This window comes from Labrus mixtus, unplaced genomic scaffold (assembly GCF_963584025.1).
Source record: "Labrus mixtus unplaced genomic scaffold, fLabMix1.1 SCAFFOLD_64, whole genome shotgun sequence".
Taxonomy (NCBI): domain Eukaryota; kingdom Metazoa; phylum Chordata; class Actinopteri; order Labriformes; family Labridae; genus Labrus; species Labrus mixtus.
Window position 1 is genome coordinate 17,501 of NW_026870284.1, and position 5,000 is coordinate 22,500.

Here is a 5,000-nt window from a genome sequence, read left to right on the forward strand (position 1 = left end):
TCTTCTGACTCGTGTTTGCTTTGTTTTCTTCTGACTCGTGTTTGTTTTCTTTTGACTCGTGTTTGTTTTGATTTCTTCTGACTCGTGTTTGTTTTCTTCTGACTCGTGTTTGTTTTGATTTCTTCTGACTCGTGTTTGTTTTCTTCTGACTCGTGTTTGTTTTGTTTTCTTTTGACTCGTGTTTGTTTTCTTCTGACTCGTGTTTGTTTTCTTTTGACTCGTGTTTGTTTTGTTTTCTTCTGACTCGTGTTTGTTTTGTTTTCTTCTGACTCGTGTTTGTTTTCTTTTGACTCGTGTTTGTTTTCTTCTGATTCGTGTTTGTTTTGTTTTCTTCTGACTCGTGTTTGTTTTGTTTTCTTCTGACTCGTGTTTGTTTTGTTTTCTTCTGATTCGTGTTTGTTTTCTTCTGACTCGTGTTTGTTTTCTTCTGATTCGTGTTTGTTTTCTTCTGACTCGTGTTTGTTTTGTTTTCTTCTGACTCGTGTTTGTTTTGTTTCCTTCTGACTCGTGTTTGTTTTGTTTTCTTCTGACTCGTGTTTGTTTTCTTTTGACTCGTGTTTGTTTTGTTTTCTTTTGACTCGTGTTTGTTTTGTTTTCTTCTGATTCGTGTTTGTTTTCTTCTGACTCGTGTTTGTTTTGTTTTCTTCTGATTCGTGTTTGTTTTCTTCTGACTCGTGTTTGTTTTGTTTTCTTCTGACTCGTGTTTGTTTTGTTTTCTTCTGACTCGTGTTTGTTTTGTTTTCTTCTGACTCGTGTTTGTTTTGTTTTCTTCTGATTCGTGTTTGTTTTCTTCTGATTCGTGTTTGTTTTCTTCTGACTCGTGTTTGTTTTGTTTCCTTCTGACTCGTGTTTGTTTTGTTTTCTTCTGACTCGTGTTTGTTTTCTTTTGACTCGTGTTTGTTTTGTTTTCTTCTGACTCGTGTTTGTTTTGATTTCTTCTGACTCGTGTTTGTTTTGATTTCTTCTGACTCGTGTTTGTTTTCTTCTGACTCGTGTTTGTTTTGTTTTCTTCTGATTCGTGTTTGTTTTCTTCTGATTCGTGTTTGTTTTCTTCTGATTCGTGTTTGTTTTCTTTTGACTCGTGTTTGCTTTGTTTTCTTTTGACTCGTGTTTGTTTTGTTTTCTTCTGACTCGTGTTTGTTTTGATTTCTTCTGACTCGTGTTTGTTTTGATTTCTTCTGACTCGTGTTTGTTTTCTTCTGATTCGTGTTTGTTTTGTTTTCTTCTGATTCGTGTTTGTTTTCTTCTGATTCGTGTTTGTTTTCTTCTGATTCGTGTTTGTTTTCTTCTGATTCGTGTTTGTTTTCTTTTGACTCGTGTTTGCTTTGTTTTCTTTTGACTCGTGTTTGTTTTCTTTTGACTCGTGTTTGTTTTCTTTTGACTCGTGTTTGTTTTCTTCTGACTCGTGTTTGTTTTCTTTTGACTCGTGTTTGTTTTCTTCTGACTCGTGTTTGTTTTCTTTTGACTCGTGTTTGTTTTCTTCTGACTCGTGTTTGTTTTCTTCTGACTCGTGTTTGTTTTCTTCTGACTCGTGTTTGTTTTGTTTTCTTCTGACTCGTGTTTGTTTTCTTTTGACTCGTGTTTGTTTTGTTTTCTTCTGACTCGTGTTTGTTTTCTTCTGACTCGTGTTTGTTTTCTTCTGACTCGTGTTTGCTTTGTTTTCTTCTGACTCGTGTTTGTTTTCTTCTGACTCGTGTTTGTTTTCTTTTGACTCGTGTTTGTTTTGTTTTCTTCTGACTCGTGTTTGTTTTCTTCTGACTCGTGTTTGTTTTCTTCTGACTCGTGTTTGTTTTGATTTCTTCTGACTCGTGTTTGTTTTGTTTTCTTCTGATTCGTGTTTGTTTTCTTCTGACTCGTGTTTGTTTTGATTTCTTCTGACTCGTGTTTGTTTTGTTTTCTTCTGACTCGTGTTTGTTTTCTTCTGACTCGTGTTTGTTTTCTTCTGACTCGTGTTTGTTTTGTTTTCTTCTGACTCGTGTTTGTTTTCTTCTGACTCGTGTTTGTTTTGTTTTCTTTTGACTCGTGTTTGTTTTCTTTTGACTCGTGTTTTTTTTCTTCTGACTCGTGTTTGTTTTCTTTTGACTCGTGTTTGTTTTCTTCTGACTCGTGTTTGTTTTCTTCTGACTCGTGTTTGTTTTCTTTTGACTCGTGTTTGCTTTGTTTTCTTCTGACTCGTGTTTGTTTTCTTCTGACTCGTGTTTGTTTTGATTTCTTCTGACTCGTGTTTGTTTTCTTCTGACTCGTGTTTGTTTTCTTTTGACTCGTGTTTGCTTTGTTTTCTTCTGACTCGTGTTTGTTTTCTTTAGACTCGTGTTTGTTTTCTTCTGATTCGTGTTTGTTTTGTTTTCTTCTGACTCGTGTTTGTTTTGTTTTCTTCTGACTCGTGTTTGTTTTGTTTTCTTCTGATTCGTGTTTGTTTTCTTCTGACTCGTGTTTGTTTTCTTCTGATTTGTGTTTGTTTTCTTCTGACTCGTGTTTGTTTTGTTTTCTTCTGACTCGTGTTTGTTTTGTTTTCTTCTGACTCGTGTTTGTTTTGTTTCCTTCTGACTCGTGTTTGTTTTGTTTTCTTCTGACTCGTGTTTGTTTTCTTTTGACTCGTGTTTGTTTTGTTTTCTTTTGACTCGTGTTTGTTTTCTTCTGACTCGTGTTTGTTTTCTTCTGACTCGTGTTTGTTTTGATTTCTTCTGACTCGTGTTTGTTTTGATTTCTTCTGACTCGTGTTTGTTTTCTTCTGACTCGTGTTTGTTTTGTTTTCTTCTGATTCGTGTTTGTTTTCTTCTGATTCGTGTTTGTTTTCTTCTGACTCGTGTTTGTTTTGTTTTCTTCTGACTCGTGTTTGTTTTGTTTTCTTCTGATTCGTGTTTGTTTTCTTCTGACTCGTGTTTGTTTCCTTCTGACTCGTGTTTGTTTTGTTTTCTTCTGACTCGTGTTTGTTTTCTTCTGACTCGTGTTTGTTTTCTTCTGACTCGTGTTTGTTTTGATTTCTTCTGACTCGTGTTTGTTTTGTTTTCTTCTGACTCGTGTTTGTTTTCTTCTGACTCGTGTTTGTTTTCTTCTGACTCGTGTTTGTTTTGATTTCTTCTGACTCGTGTTTGTTTTGTTTTCTTCTGATTCGTGTTTGTTTTCTTCTGATTCGTGTTTGTTTTGTTTTCTTCTGACTCGTGTTTGTTTTCTTCTGACTCGTGTTTGTTTTGTTTTCTTTTGACTCGTGTTTGTTTTCTTTTGACTCGTGTTTTTTTTCTTCTGACTCGTGTTTGTTTTCTTTTGACTCGTGTTTGTTTTCTTCTGACTCGTGTTTGTTTTCTTCTGACTCGTGTTTGTTTTCTTCTGACTCGTGTTTGCTTTGTTTTCTTCTGACTCGTGGTTGTTTTCTTTTGACTCGTGTTTGTTTTGATTTCTTCTGACTCGTGTTTGTTTTCTGCTGACTCGTGTTTGTTTTGATTTCTTCTGACTCGTGTTTGTTTTCTTCTGACTCGTGTTTGTTTTCTTTTGACTCGTGTTTGCTTTGTTTTCTTCTGACTCGTGTTTGTTTTCTTCTGACTCGTGTTTGTTTTGATTTCTTCTGACTCGTGTTTGTTTTCTTCTGACTCGTGTTTGTTTTCTTTTGACTCGTGTTTGCTTTGTTTTCTTCTGACTCGTGTTTGTTTTCTTTTGACTCGTGTTTGTTTTCTTCTGATTCGTGTTTGTTTTGTTTTCTTCTGACTCGTGTTTGTTTTGTTTTCTTCTGACTCGTGTTTGTTTTGTTTTCTTCTGATTCGTGTTTGTTTTCTTCTGACTCGTGTTTGTTTTCTTCTGATTCGTGTTTGTTTTCTTCTGACTCGTGTTTGTTTTGTTTTCTTCTGACTCGTGTTTGTTTTGTTTTCTTCTGACTCGTGTTTGTTTTGTTTCCTTCTGACTCGTGTTTGTTTTGTTTTCTTCTGACTCGTGTTTGTTTTCTTTTGACTCGTGTTTGTTTTGTTTTCTTTTGACTCGTGTTTGTTTTCTTCTGACTCGTGTTTGTTTTCTTCTGACTCGTGTTTGTTTTGATTTCTTCTGACTCGTGTTTGTTTTGATTTCTTCTGACTCGTGTTTGTTTTCTTCTGACTCGTGTTTGTTTTGATTTCTTCTGACTCGTGTTTGTTTTCTTCTGACTCGTGTTTGTTTTCTTTTGACTCGTGTTTGCTTTGTTTTCTTCTGACTCGTGTTTGTTTTCTTTAGACTCGTGTTTGTTTTCTTCTGATTCGTGTTTGTTTTGTTTTCTTCTGACTCGTGTTTGTTTTGTTTTCTTCTGACTCGTGTTTGTTTTGTTTTCTTCTGATTCGTGTTTGTTTTCTTCTGACTCGTGTTTGTTTTCTTCTGATTTGTGTTTGTTTTCTTCTGACTCGTGTTTGTTTTGTTTTCTTCTGACTCGTGTTTGTTTTGTTTTCTTCTGACTCGTGTTTGTTTTGTTTCCTTCTGACTCGTGTTTGTTTTGTTTTCTTCTGACTCGTGTTTGTTTTCTTTTGACTCGTGTTTGTTTTGTTTTCTTTTGACTCGTGTTTGTTTTCTTCTGACTCGTGTTTGTTTTCTTCTGACTCGTGTTTGTTTTGATTTCTTCTGACTCGTGTTTGTTTTGATTTCTTCTGACTCGTGTTTGTTTTCTTCTGACTCGTGTTTGTTTTGTTTTCTTCTGATTCGTGTTTGTTTTCTTCTGATTCGTGTTTGTTTTCTTCTGACTCGTGTTTGTTTTGTTTTCTTCTGACTCGTGTTTGTTTTGTTTTCTTCTGATTCGTGTTTGTTTTCTTCTGACTCGTGTTTGTTTCCTTCTGACTCGTGTTTGTTTTGTTTTCTTCTGACTCGTGTTTGTTTTCTTCTGACTCGTGTTTGTTTTCTTCTGACTCGTGTTTGTTTTGATTTCTTCTGACTCGTGTTTGTTTTGTTTTCTTCTGACTCGTGTTTGTTTTCTTCTGACTCGTGTTTGTTTTCTTCTGACTCGTGTTTGTTTTGATTTCTTCTGACTCGTGTTTGTTTTGTTTTCTTCT

General features: G+C 35.2%; 1 protein-coding gene across 2 annotated transcripts in view; it reads left to right on the top strand.

Moving 5' to 3' along the window:
• The window catches only part of sos2 (son of sevenless homolog 2 (Drosophila)), a 29,724-nt gene that overhangs the window by 12,556 nt on the left and 12,168 nt on the right, over positions 1–5,000 (top strand). The gene's annotated exons all lie outside the window — the stretch shown is intronic.